Source organism: Nothoprocta perdicaria, unplaced genomic scaffold (assembly GCF_003342845.1).
Source record: "Nothoprocta perdicaria isolate Ctin4 unplaced genomic scaffold, notPer1 scaffold_3, whole genome shotgun sequence".
Classification (NCBI taxonomy): Eukaryota; Metazoa; Chordata; class Aves; order Tinamiformes; family Tinamidae; genus Nothoprocta; species Nothoprocta perdicaria.
The window spans coordinates 10,301,780-10,322,184 of NW_020455532.1; the positions used below are offsets into that span (position 1 = coordinate 10,301,780).

The 20,405-nt window shown below is 45.8% G+C and overlaps 1 long non-coding RNA gene across 1 annotated transcript; it reads left to right on the plus strand.

Annotated features, from left to right (window-relative positions):
- The first annotated feature begins 10,649 nt into the window (after positions 1-10,649).
- On the plus strand, positions 10,650-14,963 carry LOC112949684. The gene is made up of 5 exons (XR_003249857.1): positions 10,650-10,695; positions 11,271-11,359; positions 12,494-12,638; positions 13,023-13,111; positions 14,878-14,963. It is a non-coding gene; the product is annotated as an uncharacterized LOC112949684 (long non-coding RNA).
- Positions 14,964-20,405: the final 5,442 nt, after the last annotated feature.

Genomic DNA, 20,405 nt, shown 5'->3' on the forward strand with positions numbered 1-20,405 from the left:
CAGTTCGTGGCGGGCGACTCACATTTTGCTGCCTGGGGATGTCCTCTTGCTCCAACGTGGGGTGGCCCTGAGCACGCACTGCTCGCTGCTGCTTGCTTTCCTTTCTTGCTGCCTTGCACTTAAAGGCATTCTGCCACTGTGACTGCTTCTATTTTTCTTAAAGTCTGTAGATGCTATTTGCAGAACCAAAGGAAATGAGGATGATCATCCAGATGGGTTGTAACCTCCAGCTGCGGGTGTTTTTATTTTGCTCTTCTGTTCATATTTTGGCTCTCTCGTGCTTTGCATTCAATACAGATTTGGAGGGATGAGATTCCATTCCCCCCCCGTCTTTCTTCCCCAACTATCCTGCCTACTGGATGCTGAATGTTGTAGAAAACTTGTATCTGTACAGTGGCACCTGATTTGGGGCTCTTTTCCCTAAAAAACAGAATGTCTGAACAGGTAGCTATGTAAAAAAAAAAAATGGAACAGAAAGTCTGCCAGTCTTAACATCTCTCAGCCCTGATATCTCAGCCCCAGCTGTTTCCAATCTTTACCTTGCTAGGGAATCCATTTCCATGATGATGATCATTTGGCAGCTAATCTTCCAGTGCATAAAACATTTGAACAAAAAAAGTTGTTTCAAGGGAAACAAGGGAAAAGGTTTCTGTTGTAATGTTTGGTGCTTCCTGGTTTAAATTTGGGGTAAAAGTATTTGTTTTGTTGTGCTTGGTAAGCAGGAGCTCTGTTTTCTGCTGAAGCTTTCAGCATTGGCCAATCTCATGATTAATCTCTCAGTGAAATTCTCTTGGCAGTGCTAAAGAATCACAAAGTTGGGTGCAAACTTGCCTGCACCTGGAGGAAAATGTAGCTTTGCATGCAAAATTTGTTGGTTTGGCCTTGTCAAGTCTACTGCAAGAGGGTTTGCATTCTAAAGGCATTTAGGAATAAGGTGGTTCACATGGGCTGGATGTCCTATCGCTTAAGCCGGAATATTTACTTCTGACTTATCTTGAATCAGGAAAAAGGCTGCTACCCAGAGACACTAATAGCCACAATACAAGGTTGATTGTACCTTGTATGCATGTTTTTTGCCTCTGTGTGTGCATCAGTTTACATTTAACACTGAGTTCATTAGATTTTTGTTCAAGTTGAAAGGAAGAATGGGCAGGTATTAATCTAGGATGAGTATGTACATTCACTTAGTCTTAGGTGACAAAATGTGTTAAATATATCAATGAGTCCTCAATGTGTGGACAGTTGAAATGAAGATGGAACGTTGCTGAAATATAATCAATGCCTTGGCTAATCCTAGGATTTATTTTTAGGAAGTAGGAGGCCATGAACACTCCCAGGGGAAAAATGTCATACAGCTTTTTACTTTTAAGACGATTAAACAAGAAAGTTGCTCACATATTTGGAAATAGCTTTTTATTTCTATCAAAGAGTCTGTGAAAATGTGTACAGGGAAGGTTTTGAGAAAGAAACTAGCAGTTGTTTAATGGAATAATAACACTTTGATGCAAGTAAAGATGAAAACCAGTTCAAAGGTTGAGTCTAGGCATAAATTCTCCCATTTATCATCTGTGCTCTTCTAGAAACAAGAAATGACTGGCATACATGCTTAATTCAAACTAAATAGCCTATAAAACAAGTTCCCCCAAGGCTAATAATAATAATATCAGGAGAAATGAATATCGGGATGATTGAATGCAGGATATGCTGCAGAGTGAATATGAAATATAGATACATATCATGCTATCAAGAATGGCCTGGTGTTTATGGTACGCTCGAAAGTCCAATCCATCATCTGACCAGGGAGGGTAACGCACTTGGAATCGAGAAAGAGGCTCCGTTGGAAGCAATACACACACTTTATAAAGCAGCAAATGCAAATAATCCATCAAAAGCAGCAAGTGAACAGAAGTGGAATATCATCAAGCGATAATTCAGATTGCAGCTGTGATTATGAGCAATAACCTCAAATTTGCTATTTAATTAATATTAAGCCTCTGACACCCTCTAGGATGGGGCGCATAAACCTTCTCCACCTAATATGATAATAGGAGGACATAATGTTATGTTCCTTACATGTTTAAGAAGGCAAATTAACCATTCATGGATTTCTCCTCCAAACATTTGGATATACCTATGTGTATAAATAATGTTTTCTTCATCCAGATGCTGCTTATGGAGTGCCTAGTTTTTCTGGCTTGAGATCCATCGTCCCTTATTGGAGATTTGAGTTTGCCCAGGAGCACTCAGAGTCAGGATCTCAGTAGCTTTTGGTCTAGGTTTTGGCCTTGGTCTTCTCTGCTCCTCTGTAGGAGGAGAGATGATTTATATGGGCTGGGGATGCTCCTTTTCTCAGGCCACATGTTGAAGGTCTCTCACCTTGGCGAAGAGTGAAGGTGTCAAACTTGAGTCACCAAGTTYGAGAAGATGCTCTGGTGTTTCCAAAAGATAAATGGTCATGTGGAATATTGACATACTCATGTCACCATAATCACTATAATAGCGACGTGTTCCACAAGTACCTGTGTCCTTGCCCTTAATGTTTCCGTGTGCACATATATGAGGACCAAGGCTTATTCCAGGCAAGTGCACTTGCTAGTTTGATATGTCTTTGTAGTAAAACTGGATATTCTCAGTGCTAACAGAGTGCCTCTGCTTTCCAAAATTTGGAAGCAAGCAGCTCCCCTCACATTCCTCTGTTTTGTGTCCGTGTGTTTAAATGACCTTTGGAATGAAAATATTAACAGAAAAGGAAAACATGATTGTAATTTATGAAATGTTAGCCCAGGTGCCTCCAGGGGGGAACAGACCTTTCCGGCTTCAAGCTGATCCATTGCCATGGTGCCTGCTTTGACACAGGTGCAYTTAAAGAGTCAATTAAGGGAAAACTGTGTATTTACACAGGCAGAATTAATTTCATGTTTTGGTAACTTTCTTTTTAAATGTTTGAGACAGCTGATTTTGCTGAAAGAGATTTGTTCAGAAGGTACCAGRGGACAGAGGTGAAACACAAACCTGCTAATGAAACATTTTGGTGGATGTTGTTCTTGGGGAACGGGGTAGAGGGGACATCTGACCTCACATGGTAGAGCTGCCCTTGGTGGTGGGATCTGGGTGTTGGCAAATGGCTGCAAAGCCCTGTCAGATTTCCAGGGATGTTGTCTGAAAGGGAACAAAGAAAGCGGGTGCTCTCCCGGCAGTTGCTTTGTGCAGTTCCATTTTCTGGGTAAAAGCCCTAGGTTTCAATCTTCATTACTGTCCAGGAGCTTCCACGWAGGGCTTTAAAAACCTTAAAAGACTCTTTGAAGACTGAGGCTAGATCAATGCAAAATGGGACAGGGCAAAATTGTTTATTGTGGAGGAAAATACGGCACTGTGAATAATAAGGAAGAAAATGCAGCTGAGGGCTCAAATTGAGTCTCAATTATGCCTGTGATTAAAAATAATGTGCTAGGAAAAAGGGAATTAGAGAAGGGTTTCTCTGTGAGGTTGGATGGGTGGAAATGCAGTGATTACTGCGGCTGCTCCCTCATTGGCCTGGGCTTGATGTCTAAATCACAGGGCTATTGCACAGAAAAGAGCTTGATGCTCTAAGTGCAGAGCCCCTCCAGTGCCCAGCTTGCTGGCGGGGGAGCTGGCTCTGCTTGGTGCTTGAAATCTGTCTCTTAGTTTTATTTATAAATTATATTTATTTTTCCTTGATGATTAAGGTTTCGTAGTGCTTTGTAGAACAGGGGAGTCTGTTGTGTTCCTGGCCAGGGCTCCTTGCTGGTGGCAACCAGGAGGTCGGTGCTCTCTAGGGCAGGAGGGAAGCTGCACGAGTTGGTACTGCGGAGCAAGGGGAGCCTCGGGACCGTCTGTGACAGAGGAGTTAGAGTTTTGTGTTGTTTACTATAAATATATTACAGCCTTGGATGTTTCCCTGCCTCTCTGGGCATCTCTGATACTGCATATAAAGTAGGATAAACATATTTATTTTGSTCTGCTTTAATACCAAAAGAATATCTGCTTTCCAGAAATAGGGGTATCATATTTGGTTGAATTCTCTAGGCTTTAACAAAATAAAAAACTGTGTACAAGCCCCTTTGAAAAGGTGCTTGGGTGCTGTGGGATGTCATGCACTGAGCCCTGGCRGGGATGGAAAGGAGATTCCTCACTGGGGCCCTGTCCCTAGCAGTTTTGCATGAAAAGGAGATTTTGTGGAGTTGCAAATAAATGGTCTAATTTTACTTTCAGACTTTACACCAAAGCAATTATTGCTGTTATGTGGCAAAAATGAATTTTATTTTTATTTTTTGAAATTAAGATATGGATTCCGTTTAAAATATTATTTTCTAGAAGGATGAGAATACATTTTTGACTTCATGTTTTTATTTAGTATCTCAAAACACCCTTCCCAAACCTCAGACCCCTTTGGCGGCAGAAGGCCTTTTCTCTGGGAAATTTGTTCTGCTCCCCATGGCGAGACCCGCCAGCCTTGGTCTGGGAATTGCCGCTATCAGCCGCCTGCAGCTCTGCTCCCGGCTTATCTGTCCTGACGCAGGAACGGCGCTGGCCGCTGCTAATCAGCCCTGAGCCTCAGATCTCCGAGAAGCATCAACRGCAGCCGTGTTGTTCCTTCTGATTTCTTTTCTCCTTGTCTTAAGGAGGGGGAGGAAAAAAAAAAAATAACTTTTTAATGAAAATTATTTTTTATTGTCTGCAATTCCCCTAAGCTTTTTAAAAAGGCAGATTTTTGATTTTAATATGCTCATAGACTCATTACACTGGCATTTAGCTGAACTTCATCTTTGAGCGTGGAACTGTTGAAATTCAGCATTATGGGACATGGTTTTCCAGGCTTCAGTCACATCCCCCTCAGCAAGGGATAATTCCTCAGGACCAGCAAGGATGAAGGTGCCTTAGTGAGAACTGTATCTTCTGGAGGRATATCCTTGAAATTGTAGTTTGGTCTCTCACCCATGTAGTTATTTTGAAGTGGGGTAGATAGCACGTGCTAAAAGCACTGCTGTCCATACCTGTGTCAGCCCTGGATGTCTCCTAGGGCTGCCCTTACAACACCCTTACACTGGATATTTCCAATGCTTTTGTATGGCTAGTGAAATTATCTGCCCAAACTGAGGTTTCATGGCTATTTCAGACCCCAGCCTCTAGTCTTTGTGTCTTGTTATTTAATTCAAGCAAGGTCAAAGCTAGAGTAACTCCTCTTTATTTATTTTTATTTTTTTACAATTCTTTTGCTGTGGGTTTTTTTTTACGAGCCAGCCATGTATGCCATCAGGCAAAGGTTAAATTGCACAGCTTGCTTAGCCAAGGAGAGATCTGGCTTCTAGCCTGAGGCGGGGATACCCAGCTAAAGCTGTTATATTGCTTGTTAGGTTCTGGTTTTCCCATGGACGAAACGTATCGACAGCAAAACCTCCTGTGCTTGTTTTGYGTGAGGAGTGATTGGTTTTGGTCCATCGGTGTAAATGTGATATAACACACATAGGCAGCGTGTTCTGTAACCTCAGGATGCCAAAAATAGGCTGCTCTGTACATGTCTGATTCCTGTATGGARTAGGCTGCTCTGCCCGTGTTTGATTTATATATGGAAGAAATTGAGGATAAACCTACATCTAGTATCTGCTGAGTGGGAAGGAGGAATAGTTAGAAATCTTTTCATGTTTGTTCCTCTGTAGATGAGGGAGGTTTTTGCTTCCCAACTGTATATATGCAGTGTATATATCCATATATATGGATATGCTAGTGGTATATATCCATAGGTGTTGACTTATGTGGGGCCTCTTCACCAGGGAGTTTAGAGGACCTAAAAATCTTATTTACATGTCTTATTTATACATCTTCCCTCACAAAAAGAAGGTGAAGCTGTAGCAAGGGAAGACCCGGCCATGAAACGGCGCCACGGGCCCATCCGTGTGGCCCATCTGGCAGATCCGTGCGGATGGCGGAGCCCGCAGGGCCCCGTGCCCGGTGACACGCAGCGGGAAGCCGAGCGGAATGGCGGCGCTGCTCGCTTAGCAGCACGGATGGCGCTGGAAAAGTGGCGTTTTACAACAGCACTCATCTTCTCCGAGGCCTCTTGTTAATTCCTTCTTCCCCMTGATGTGGCAGGCCTCACTTCTAAGCGCCCTCCATTTTTCTGCCCTCTGCATGTTTTCCCTCAGGAAAAAGGCAGCAGTTTCTCCAACTGATTCCTGGTTTTTGGAATCCCTCCAGGTGCCCTTTGTGCTTTCAGGAGTCTTCCCAACTGCATCAGGATGTAGTTTCAGCTTGATGACCAGAGTGGAGAATTGCAAGAAGTTCAATACAGTGAATTAAGTCTCAGTTCCTAAGATACAGCTGCACTGAGCCATTTTCCCTTGCCCATTTCTTGCAGACATCCCTGTGTAAGTAATATATCTATAAAATAAGTATTTTGATAACCACTTTCCACACTACTGCAGAATGACCCCAATTTCTTTACAAAGCCAGAACCCCCATTTTTGCAGCGAGGGCCTGTGAGCTGCCCCTGACCTGAGCACCACCGAGGCCGTGCCCACCTTCTGGGTCATTTATTTTGTTCTGGCAATCAAATTAAAAGCGTTAKGAGTCTGAATCTATTGCACCTTAAAGCAAGCATCTAAGGTGGATTTGGAGGAGGGAAAAAAACATATATTTTTATATATATTTATGTGTATATATATTTTTATATTTATATATAGAAAAATATAAATACATAAAATACATATATTTTTTCTTTCCTTAGCATAGGCTGCTTTCACAGTGGGTTCAGGCAGACAAAGGCATCGCGGGCTGCCCCACAGAGGCCGGCTGTAAGTGAGGTTATTAGCGGGAGCGATTCCCACGGGCTGGCATGGAGCCAAGGCTCGTTGTGCCGGGCGGCCACCGCGGGCCCCTGTTTGTTGCCCCCGGCCCTGCCACGTCACCAGGGAGCTTTTGATGCCGTGGTGCGTCTGTTTAAAAATGAAATGAAATTTTAATGGTTACAAAGCAGTCCCCCTGCCCCTTTGCATCCCGTTGGATGTGCTGGAAGGAGGGTGAATRTGCAAGTCAGGGAATGCCCAAGAGCAAAGCAAAATGCAGGCTCTCACCTGCTTTACCCAGGGCTGTGTGGGGATGAGAATGAGAAAAAGCACAACAGAGGGTTTAATTAGCCAAATTAATCTTGAATTGCTTTTTAACAGCAGGGAGTGGGGAAAAGTGGCCGGGGAACCATTTGTTTTACTGGGCAGCGGATGACGTGGGCAGTTGGCTCCGTGCTGCAACCAGCGCCTGATCGCCCAGTGCTCTTTCCTAGTGACGTTTCCAAATGAGCCCAAGAATGGGCACCAGAGCTGGATTTATGGAAAGCACAGAGCAGTCTTTGCAGTGGAGATATGGGTTTTGTCCTGGCGGGTGCACGAGAGGAGCCTGATTGAGCCTTGGCCTCACATTGCATCGCCTGGTGCTCTGCTTAATCCAGGCTGAGTCTGCCCCTGTCCTGCTTTTCCCTTGGGAAAGCCCTGTGCCGCAGCGCAGCTCTCATCCTGTTGGAAGCGGAGCCCTGGAGATCAACCACGATGAGCATGAGYGCCCGAGGAGCCGGATCTGTCGCACCGCATCTCCTCGCTCCAGCCAGCTGGGAAACATCAGGGAATCCCGGCGGCTCCCGCGCTCCTTCCCGGACAGGCACATGGGTYGGGAAGCCCTTGTTGGATCCCCCCCACCTCTGCTCACCATCACCTTTTGCATCYGTTGTTTACTCGCAAGCCTAAAACATAAAGCTGAGACCATCTTCCTTATCTAATTTGTGACTGTAGGGGTTAATGTGATGTTTGACAGCTGTAATTTGATTAGGTATTGGCATCTAGAAATGATGGGCGCTTTGTGAGTGTCTCCATCTAAAAATAGGTGCAGGGCACAGTGCTGCTGGTGTGTCTGAAGCAAGAGGACGGGACATGAAAGCTTTCCGAGCAGTGCTGGGGGCGACAGCAGACTTTCCGGTTAAAACAGTATTATTTAATTGGATGAGCTGATTAAATATATAGGTTACATGGGGACCCGGTGCAAATCCTCTCTAGAAACCGCTGCATATATGTGCAAATGCCCTAGCAATGAACGGCGTGYGAGGCAGAGCTCCAACCAACGCTGCTCTTGACACAGTTGCGCTGCCGAAATTGGAGGCAGATGTGTTTTGCTGTTGTTTGGATTAAAAAAAAAAAAAGGCTTTTATCCCCAAGATGAATCAGTTTATAAACTGCAGTGAATTTTCCTTGCCAAGATAACAGATTAAATCGGAGTGAGGGAGACCAGGTTTTTTGTTCAAGTCTGGCCTGTTTATCATTGCTGCTTGGTTTGCATGTGCTGCAGCGAGGGGCTGAGCAGCTGCTGGGGGCACAGACCCCACTGAAAGCTGCTCTTAGACTCTCCTTAATTCTGGCAGGAGCCCTTGCTAGCTCCGTGGGCGAACAGAACGTGTTTAATGCTGAGCTTTACCCGAGCAAAGCGTTTGCCATTCCYTGCTGGTGCCTGTTTATTAACGTACTTAATTGCGAGCTATAAATAGGCATACGGGGAGGCGCAGGCTGAGCCCTGCCTTCCTCAGCCATCTCCTGGGCTGCTCCCCGTGGTCTCTCTATCCACTATTTCCCTCCCCCCYCTTCCTTTCCCATTTCCCACGTTGACAAATAGTTAAAAGGCAATTAGGGCGTTAATTTGCTGCGCTAACGTGCTGGAGCAGGGAGCCCGTGTGGATGCGGCCGCGCCGCCGGGGGACCCCTTGGCCGTGGCAGGACAGGAGGAGGACGGGCAACCAGCCCGTTATCAGCGCTGAAGCCGAGAGCGATGCCATCACGCTCAAGTGTCCCCAGGGGACCCCAGGGGTGAATAAAGATAAAGCCACTCAGCCCTCTCCCCCTCYGCCAGGAAGGGAAGGATATCATTAGCCGAGCAATGAATCTCACTCTGGAGGCCTCTGGTTTGGGGTTTTCCCTGGTTGGCTGCTCYGAAGTAGGTGAGAAGGACACAGCATCTGTATGGATCATGGACACACTGCCGTCTGCCACGTGGATGAAGGGTGCAGGACAGTGCAGGGCTCCGGAGTTGGGTTTATGCTTTTGTTTTGCTTTATGCTTTTGTTTTCTCCTTCTGCTAGCATTTTATTGAAAATGCTTGTGTTTTTACAAAAAAAAAAAAAAAAAAACCCACAAACTAAATGTGGTGTTTTACAAGGCAGATGGTGTTCCTTTTAGTACCTGAAAATGGGCACTAATGAAAATGGGGCAATTTCTCTTGATTTCTGGTCTTGAAGGATTTCTGAAGGACGAACTGTCTGCACTGGTGGGAGGAAACCAGTGCAACGCTGCTTCTCCCTTGGCTGCAGTGAGACCCAGCACAACTGCATAATCCTTCCAAGAAACAGCACCATTTTGTGTGTATATATATATATAGAGAGAGGGAGGGAGATGTATGTATTGATAATTCTGGAGCAGAAGAGCAAGAAAAGCAAGTAATTTTCAAGCTCCTCATCYAGAAAGAGGTGATCACGGGCTCTCCTTTTGCATGCACCAGGGATCCCTTCTCCATCACTGGGACACCTGCTCTGCRGGTCGTATGTCCCTAAGCAGTAACGAAGGGGAACATCCACCTTGTGAATGTGCAGTGAGGATGAGGAGGGCACTTGTGCCCTGTCTGAGCTTCCTTCAGGCCGGTGGGCCCTCCTTTGGTGACCTTTACTGGAGTCATTAGCAGCAGAATCCGGTTGAACTGGATATTAATGTGAATCTGCAACCCCAGGCTATGGGCAGACAGGGTCTTCCAACAGTTTATTTCAACCTGAAATTTTATTTCTGGCTTGAAAGGGGATACAAGTTTTATCTGGTGTTTTTAKTTTCCCTAAGTAGCTTTCTGTTGTTTGTAGCTTGGTTAAAGAGAAGAGAATTGCTTATACACCAGCATGTTACTAGAAATGGCCRTTTTCTGGTCTTTAGCTAATAGCATGTTTATTCCATTCCATTTTCCCGTCTTTCTCAATGCTTATCAGGTAAAAATTGCTCAGGAGTAATCCATATAATTTCTCTTTCTTGAATGATAAAGCATGCCTTAATCAACTGTTTTTTGTTCAGGAAGTCCTCAAAGCAGAGGACTATCTAACAATAAAAATATTCCTTTTTATTTAAGTAGCTGACCTTCCAATGCATTATAGCTCATTAGCCTTTCCCATTGTGAAGAAGAAGAAGAAGAAGGGAAGGAAAAAAAAAAAAAAAAAGGGAAGTCTTTTAAACACCAATTAAGAATCCATTTGCCAGCTCTGTCTCTAGACCTTTTATTGCCACGTGGATCCAGTGAGAAATTCCTGTGTTAGAGTGGGAAAGCATAGAAATCGGCAGTGATGTGGGGGAGAACTAGGATTTCTGAAGACTTCTTTTTGGTTTTTTTTTTGGTTTTTGGTTTTTGTGTGTGTGTGTGTGTTTTGTTTTTGTTTTTTACTTAAAATACTTATCCAGTTACATTTTCCAAAATGTCCATGCTGTCTTCGAAGGCAAGAAGTGAAAATATGGTGCCAAAATAGCCAACTCCRAAGAGGATAAACGACACTTGTCTGCCATCATGGACTATGGCCAATGCACTGTGCTAGGCCCTTTCACTTCTGTTCCTCAGAGAGGAAAAGTAAAAGGGTTTCATATAGAATAAATCACATCAAAGTCGTAAAATCAGGTATGTGACAATATACTTTCTTTTTCTCTGCATTTACTTTTTATTTGATTTTTAGGTGATTTGAAATGTAACACTAAAACCACCAGTGGTCACTCCTGGTGCTCTTTGTTTTCTTGGTTAACTACTTGACATTATTAGATTTGATTTTTCTGGTAGTTCCTCAAGTTTGCCATTGAAGTCAACGCAATCTGGATTTTGAATGCAACAGTTGCCTGGTAATACAAAATTCCCTTTAAAATTAAATGTTTCAAGTTTGCACACACAACTAAGGCTGAGAGGTTCGTCAGCCTCCCAGCATGAAGAGGTAAAATTAAATAGCAATATTCAACTGAATATTTCACCGTGGCAGCAAATGCTTGGGGAATATTAGTAAGGATGAATAAGACTTGTCCCATGGGCATCTGGAGAGCAGGGTTTGGCCCTCATAAAAACTATAAAGAGGCCTGAACTGTAAGTGGTGTTTAAATGATATTGTCAGTAAAATATAAAATATCCTTGATGTATAAAGATGGTATCTTGAGATACTGCCACATATCTGCTCTTTCCTCTTGATACATCTCATTTTTGTACTTCAGGTGTTGCTCTTCTATTGCCATGCTGTTTGTGATGGCTCTTTGATGATGTTTGAAGCTGTCTTGGACCAAGAATCTCCAGTTGTAATAAGGTCAGACTTTGGAGGCGGGAACCCAAAACTGCATTAATTCACCTGCTATTGGGATTTGTCCGTGACCCAAGGTGCTCATGGTATGAGTCTATGGGCTGTCAGACTACAATACCTTTAATATATGTCACATTGTCATTGCATCCTGTATAACGGTGTTGTGTGAGCACACTCCATGGGCAAGGTGCCTCCCTTGAAAACCCTTCCTGAGAAGTGCTTTTGTCCTTATGGAGATTTAAATGCTTTGCCCCCTTTGCCAAGACAGACAGCCTGTTAAAGGCCAGAGAAACTCTCTGCCTCTCTTGGCGCTCTGCAGTGCCATGCAGCTGCTGTGAATTGTAGTATTATCATCTTCAATCTAAAAAAAAAAAAAAACCAAAAAGATAATTTTAGGGAAAAGTAAATAGGGTTTTCTACCAAGCCCAGTTTACCTCCCTGCCCTTTAAAATTTTATAAATAGCAAAACATCATCAACAAACTCCTTCATTGTGCACGAGGCTAATTTCTTCCCCTCCCCTGGGCTCTGGTGTGTTTTTCAGCTTCTGCCATTAATTGTRCTGTATTGTGTGTGTTTTCTGCTTCACTAGTTAGTCAGATAGGCAGCAAATGGAGTCAGCTCTAGGTCAGGGAACACAAAAAGCCAACTCCTGCTGTCTCCCAATCAGGTAGAGCTATTGAATTGGGCTCCACGTAATTGAAAACATTAGCAGGCTGGAAAATAAGCCAATTTTTAAGCACAGAATCCAGAAATGCAGAAGAGAGACAGGGTTGTAAATTTGTGATGAGCCTGAGGCCACTCAAAGCMGTAGAAATTCCCCTGTCTCTCGCAATGGGATCAGATTAACAAATATGGGAGAAAAAAAAAAATGAGGGCACTGTGATTTTAAGGTAGGGATCAAAATATTTAACAAGGAAATCATACTTTGCCATATCCTCTGGAAAAAAAAAATAGCTCTGGTGTTCCTACTTTTTTTGAATGAGGATTTTATAGGGKTTTTTTGCCATAGTTCTCAAAAAGAATGAATATGGACTTTCTCTCCTCTACCAATAGGGTTTATAGGCGTATCTTATTTAAGAGCTTCTCCTCTCCTAACTTYATGTCAAGACCTTGTGAATATTTGACCTTCCTTCCCTCAGCTTGTGTTGTTGGTCTGGATGCCTGTGCTGGGTGGTGTAGGACACTCTGGCCTTGTGACTATGCAGGAAAAGAGGTTCCATATCCTGCAATGCTGTTTTTTGTGCATGATTGCTGGTGGCAACCAGAGACCCCAGCTCTGGCCAGGTGAGTGTCACAGCTAGAGATGCATGGAAAGCTCTTGAGAAGGGTCTGCTCATGGGGAACATCCCAAAAGGTGTAGGCTGAATCCCACCACTGATGCTAAAATATCAGGAAGGGAACAGGAGCAAGGGAAACATGCACACATTTTGAGGAGAGCTATYATTATTTTACTGCTTCTCATTGACTGCTATTTGATTTATATACGATTTAGTGCAAGCTTGCCTATTACCCATTACCATGCGAATCTTGGGATTCCTTTTCTGGTCTCCACTGAGATGCTAGCAACCAACATATATATATATACTATATATATAAAATATAAATACAAGCAATATATGCATTTTAATTAGAATTAATTTGGATGTGCTTTCTTCCAAATCTCCTTAGATCTAAAAGACGTGGAATAACRATTGTGGCCAGGGATGGATGTAGGGCAAGAAACTGTACAATGCACTTGATGGAGTTTCCCTTATCAGGTGAGCAGCATTTGCAGATGTGCTCCTCTGGGACCTGCCAGAAATGATGATGTACCCTGAATGGAAGAGATAACACAAGGAATAATTCCCTCAGATAAGGCAAGGACTAATTCCCCCTTGCTTGCTGCCGCTCTGCCCGGCTATCTACATCATCGCAGCCCCTCAGCCCGTGTATGCCAAGCGTTTGGCAGGCGCCACGACAATAAGTGTGCATCAAATCCACATCAGAACAAAATGTTTGGGGCTCGTTGCTCTAAGCCTGCTCAGCTCGGTGGTTTTGTAAGGCGTGAATGGGAGCAGAGGGGGAAATGTAAATATAGATGGGTGGATGCTGATGAATGGCTGCAACCGCAGCAGCTACCTGCTACCCTATAGAAAAGGATCCTAAAAAAAATCTAGGGGTATATGCCAAATGGAAATATCTCCCTTTACCGAATTTCCACGAGGAAAAATAAAATCTCCTGTAGCTGCTGCATTTGTACGTGCAGCAGCGAGGTGCACAGGCAGGGAACACCCTCCCATTTTGTCGCCTCTGCTTTTTGAAAGGCAATTTATTTTATCCTGGCAATAGATTTCACAACACAGCACTGTGATAACAGGTGTGCCCATTCAGAAATGCTTCTTTACATCCTCCTGTGTTTTTACAAATCGTACAGGGGAAGTGCGGTACGGGTTTCACGGTATCATCTTGGACACGGGGAAATACTGCAGTCGTGCAGCTGGAAGCAAGCCCGAACTTGCAGCGTGCCTGGTGAAGCGTGGGGAGTGTGCAGGGGGTTGTACCTTCAATGGGGATGCACAAAGAGCTGTGAAATGCTCAAAGGTGAAAACAGATTTCAGTGTTGATTTCTCTTCAGCATCACTCTGTGCGCTTCAGAGCCCTCTCACAGCCTTGGATAACACAAGGTTGGGGAGAAGCAGGGAGGTGCAGCTTTGATACAGGTAATTATATTAATGATGTTGATGGTGTCAACAGAAATCTCTTAGCTGCTTGTGATGGAGGGGGATGCTGTGAACATCTGAAAATAGCTTTGTGGAGTAATCCTATTGTCTGCAGAGTCTTATGCGGTGGCRGACCATATTATTCGGCCATGTGGTCCATGACAAGCATAGAAAAGCAGCTGCTAGCAAGTAATAGGGATGTAAAGGTCACATTCATTGAGTTTCAGAGTAAGCTCCACATAGAGATAAATAARGCATTCCGCAAAGCTCAAAGAGTAGACAAACTGTTAGGTTCCRTAAAGATTCCAAAAAGGTGAGAATGGATGTGTACCTTCGCCCAGCTGTGTGCTGTTGGCTGACATCTTTAAGAACATCCTTTTATTCTGAGTCATTGGGACGTAGCAGCAGCTGAGACCTAACAGGTTGTGACCATCTAACACGTGCGATGTTGGTGCTCACGCATCCATGTGGGAGAGGAGCTGCCATCTGAGGGAAGTGAGATATTTCTCCTGAGTGCTCTGTACAGGGAATGTGTCTTCCATGTTTTCAGCTCACGTGCTCTTGGAGTTCTTGATGCTGGCCCTGGGTTGAAGTTGGATGTGGCATCTACCTTGCTCAGTGCTCAAGTCCTACCTTGTGGTTACGGGAACTTGACATATTTATGGGGCTGCTGAGATGTTCGGAGTGGTATCAGGCTGCTCTGCGTGCTCTGGATAAGATGCTGCTAGGAAAAATTGTCACTGCTGCAGAGCTGCACTGGGTTGGGGACAGCTCCATCGTGGTGCTCTGCAGGTCTTACTGAGGCAGATACTCCTTTCTGACAGACCCCCTGGAAGAAAGGATATAAAGAGGATCATCTTCTATCTCATCGATGTGGGAGAGATTTTCCTCATAGAGAAACCATTGGGGATATGACCTGAAAACTGACAGATTTACAAGGCAGGTGCTGCACTAGATCACAGCTCCTCTGGTGAGAGCAGGACCCTCTCTCTTTCCTGACCATGGGATTCTATATATATATATATATACATGGATGCTTCTTCCTAACCTGATCTGTTTTTCAGGCCGTAAGAAGGTGTGTATTGGACTAAAATCTCAGGGTGATGTTGATATCTGGAAACATTAGGTTAAAAATATACTTTTCTGCACTGTTACTAAGATGTAATTTAGAGAGCATCACATTTTGTTTTTGTGTGTGTTCTTATACTAACAAAATGGCTTTGATGTTGACTGAAAATGAAAAGAAACCATCTGAGCAGAATGAGAAACAGTGGAGAGAGAGAGATACAGGTTTTGATCATAAAATAAGACTAATTCTTATTAAGCCCTGAACGAGACGCAGGAGAAGCAAATATTTGTTCTGCTACTGACCTTCTCAGGCAAATAGTGCTCTAGGCCCAGCTGGGCTGAAGAGCTTTGCAGAGAAGTGAGAAATTGTTAAAAACAAGGAAGGGTTTTGGAGAAGCAACTGGTTGCTTGGGGGAAAGATAATGAATTCCCCAAATTCCAGTGCTATGAAAAGCTGTTGTCTGGATGAACATGGTCATATAACACCCTTGGATTTTTGGGGTAGCATCTGTYCAAACAAGCAGATCCTCTCCAGTTGTGCTGGCATGCTTGTGGTGAGAAGGTCTCGGTGCACCCTTGGACTTGGTATCTACTGTACTGGGGCTCCGGGGAACATCTGGGACACCTGCATGTCCACTGCTGTCCTGTTATTTCTAACTTCTACTCAGCTTTGCCTTTTAAAATGCACTAGAATATGTGCTTCTTGTGGGCTAAGATGAGAGGAAATATGAGGAAATGTTCTTTTTCTGAAAAACACCTTTTAATGAATGTTTTCGAGTGCACCAAAGTCCCAACCTGCCCTTGCTGACCTGTGTAGACATGCGATCCAGTGAGGGCTTCTCAGGCATGTTTTCCTCTCTTTTGGACATCTTTACGCTCTTTACATTCAGATATTTCAGAAATCTGAGCTGAAAGGCTGTTTGTGGAGAATGTTGACCCCTGTGCTGTGGCCGGCCTGATGCTGAGACTCCCCCGAGACACCAAAGTGAGAGCAAAAGGACAATGCAAGTGTTGGAAGCCCAAGGGAGCACTTATGGCTACGGGTATTTCCGATAAAACAGGAATAAGAATAAAAGTTGTCCAAGTTCTTAAAAATCACATAGATTGTCCTTGGAGTGATGGGGATGGACCCCAAGGACCCTGCCAAGAAGTTGCTGAATTTGGAGTCATCGGTATGAAAAGTTCTTATCCGCATGAAAGATCCAGCGTCAGAACTGGATCTATGGTGGTGGGATGSTGGGAGGCTGGGTGAGCACAACTGAAATAGAGTTTCTAAAGGTTTTGGACAAAAATCAGCTGAAAATCAACAGATATATCCATAACTTAGAGAATAAGCTCTTTTGCATCACTAACAAAAGATGTTTTTCTCTTATTCAGATGTACTATAAACTTGATAGATTTGAATAGCTTTGTCTAGGTCAATATTTTCTTCTGGAAACGCCAAGACCTGGTTTATACTGGCAGCGTGAGTCTAGAACTGAAATCCAAGTGCTTTTTCAGCAGATGTGTCATTTTCTGCAGGTGAGCAGTCTTGCTGCTGCAGAAGGGATCTACCATGCTGAGGTGAGAAATCATCTTTGAGAAAATTGGTGTAGGACTTGCCATTCCACCACACGGATAAGTTAATCCTGGCACCACTGGTGTCTCCAAGGGTCTTCACTGAGCTCCAGAAATAGCTGCTTGCTTCACCTCCCGCCATTAAAAGCAATTTTGCTGCTCTTTGGCATGTGTGTGCTGGGGGATAGAGCAGCCCATGCAGCTGGTGGTGACTCCTCCACTCTGGTCCTTGCCCTGTCTGGAGGTTTGGGTGGGTTTAAGACGCGAAGGAGAAAGAACAGCCTGGAAAAGAGCTGCAAATGCAAATACTACCTGACCAGGGGTTAACAGAGAGKGCAATACTCATGGATTCACCCTCTCGTTCCCTGAGCAGCCCTCGGTCGAGGCTCTGCACGGGCAGCTGATGAGCTCCGTAACGATGCCATTTGTGGCTAATCTTCCAGGATTAAAACCGAGCTGTATCTGCCGCAGCTTCCACCTTTGCCGCATAGCAACGAGAGCAGAAAGTCAATTAATTACCTCCTCGCCGGCCCCTCGTCCTCGGCTCAGCCGAGTGTGTAATGGAAAAGGAACGAGGCAGCCTGTGCCTGGCCAGCTGGGAATTGCATGCCAAAGTGAAGGATGAGCTGTGGGAAAACACGGGAGGGAGGGCGCTGGAGGGAAATCCTGCTCCTACAGGTTCATTAAAAAAGTAAGACACCACTGATTACACAATTATTGACTTAGCTGCCTGCTTGCAGCCCTTACGGCTGTTGTGCAGGTGCCTTTGTCCCCTCACATTGCACTGGTCGAGCTCTTGGTCATGAGAGATGTTCTCCACCAAGTTTTTACCTGCTTTAGGTCTGTGAAGTTGCTATTTGCTCCTGTGATGTTTTCTTCTCTGCTCTCTGAGCCTCTGGCATTGCCCCAGACAGGTGCCACGAAGCAACTGGTGACCAGCAGCTCCAAGAGTTGTTTTCAAAGGTGGCTTCAGGGTGGCTTCCTATGGAGAAGGCCAGTGGGAAAATAATTTTCATGGTCACATTTATTTCAGAAAGCGTTGCCTGGTGGATATGGAGCCAACTGTCAAAACACAGGAGGTGATCAAAAGAGAAGAGAGACTGTGCAACCACCATCCAGGTGGGCTGTTTGCTGGGCTGGAGGTTTGCAAGTGAAATAGGGTGAATTCAGTGTTTCGGTGTCGTTTTGCAGAGATGGAGCATCTTGTTGCTGCAGGAAGCCTATCTGGCTAAAACCCACCCTTGCCCCACTTGCCTAAGCAGGAGCAGGGAAGCTTTCCCCATCAGTGTATTTGATAAATTATAAGGGATTGCTGCATCTAGGGTAGAAGTGATGTGCCCCATTGCTGTGATAGGATGTGGAGCCAGCGGAGCGGACTTGTGATCCCCAATGATCTGCAATCGAGTGTGAGGGTGACTAAGCCCTTGTGAGAGCAGGAACACGGGTAAAGCTGCTGCGTGTCTGACGTGTTTGGACTGTAGAGGAAACAGGTAAATTCTCTGCTGTCTAAAAGAACTATAGTTAAACTGTTTTTATCTGCATTTGCCTGTGAATGCACCATTGGTGCAGGTCAGGCTGAGCGCCYGGAGCCCTGCAGCAGGAGAGAAGGGAACAGGACTTTTTATTTGAAAATCAAAGCTGAAAAGATGTGGTGTAATAAAAGCTGTACGCTTCCCGTTCTCAACCAGTAGTCCTTTCCTAGGAGAGGCCAGAGCAGGGCTCTCTGGACATTCAATCAGTTGGTGATGAAGTGTCAATATGTTTTGTCAATGAAAATACTCTTCTGTTCCTGGGGACAATTCTGCTTGTTTGGCACAAGAGGTACCCARTGGCTCTTGGTTCATTTTTGAGGTAGTAAAGGCACAATTAAATTTAATTCTAGTTTACTGGGGATGTCATTGTGTAGGTGTTCCAGTCGTGTTTTGAAGATGCTTTTGCTTCATGGATGATGGTGGTTTATCAGGGCTCCCCCTTCCTCGTGGCTGAAAATTACAGAAATTCATACACAGATTGGCTCCCCTATTACAGCTTGGAGGAGGTCTGTTTTATAAATAGGGAGATGAAATCAGGGAGCCTATATTTAGCTCCGGCGTTTTCCCCGGGGCCGAAGGCGAGGATGCTGATGGGAGGCGATGACGCTGCAGCGCCCGCCCGCTCCCTCTCCGCTCTGCTCCATTTTGTGCCCAGCTGGAAGGCAGGGGCAGGGGGGACGTGTCCGTGGTGGGTGCCTCACCCTGCTGCGTGTTATCCCCTACCTTGCACCCCAGCTGTGGTTGCCTCTCTGCCCCTTCTCTCCTACTGTGCTGAATTCGGTCTGGGTGACAATGCAGGGGACAAAGTGGAGCACCTGGGAGCCATGATTCCCTGTGCAGGGCTCTCATTTTATGGAGTCTAAAATTGGGCAGAGGGCTCCAATACCTGGGGCTGCTTCTCCAAGCTGCTGTAGAGGTGGCTGCTGCCAATGGAGACCCCCCTCTTCCCACCCTCACAACCCCCCTGGCACCGTTAACTGGGTCGCAGGAGCTGCTCCCAGGCCGCCGTTTTGCCTAATTGCCTTTTTATAGTTTGCTCTTTATTATGCTGTCAGCGTTGCCCTCGCCTGGGGCTCGGGGCGCAGCGGCCAGCGCCGCAGCCGCCACCATGGAGCAGGCAATGGATCCGTGGATGTGTCTGGCCCTGGGGTCACCTCCCCAGGAACCGTGGCCAGGATGGGACAAGGTCCCAACCTCCTGCTCCTCCCCCAGCTCTTCTGTGGCTACTGGGAGCAGTATTGGGCATGGGGGGCTCTGCTGTGGCAGGAAGCGGGGTGCTGAGCAGAGCATTCGAGGGTTGCATGCTCAGATGCAGCCACCCATGTTCTTGGTGAGTGTTGGACAGGAGGGTGATGCTGGACATGGAGGACCACCCTTAAATTCCCTTTCTCATGTGGACACATTTCCAACYCTGTTGTGTGCTCAGAGCAGCGCTCAGCCCATGGGGACCGACCCCAGGCTGGCTGGGAGCACAACTATGCAGTGAGCTGAGTGAGCTGCTGCTCCTGCCTCCCAAAACATCATCCTTTGAAGCGACTGTGCCCAGCAGCAGCCCTGAGAGGGGCTTTATGGGGCTGGAAAAGATGGAAAAAGTGGCTCTAATCCCTTGGTTTGTTAATTGGAAGTGCCAGCCCCACGCAGCCTGCTCCGCAGAGATAAGGCGGCATCGCGCCGCTCGCTGCACYTGCCGGGCTCTGGGGAGAGTTTGGGCACACGCGGAGCCTTCGGAGGGGAAACGAGATCCTTATCCCAGCCCGGGAGCGCTGCGGGAAAAGCGGCCGCTGCCGGAGCCACCGCAGCGCGAAAGCCCCGGCCGGGAGGAGCCGTCGCGGCCGCGCTCGCAGCTCAGCCCCGGCTCAAACGATTTGCAGCTCAAACACCCCCCGAGACTCGCTAACCTTTGGACAAGGCTTGGCTCTGTTATCCTGTCTGGGTTAATTAGGGGTTAGGGGAGCCCAGCGGTGACGCGGCTGCCTCCCTCCATGCTTCCCTGCATCCTCGCATCCCTCCGCGCTCCGTGCCCGCTCCCGCCAGTCCTCGCTCCCCGGCGGAGCAGCGCGCTGCAGGCGGCCGTGGCGAGACGAGCAGAGGTAAAAGCCAAAACCCTCCTCTCTGTCTCTCTGGGCTTCTCTTTCCTCTCTGCCTCTTCCTAATTTATTTTAATTTTATATATATATATAAAAGTATAAATATAG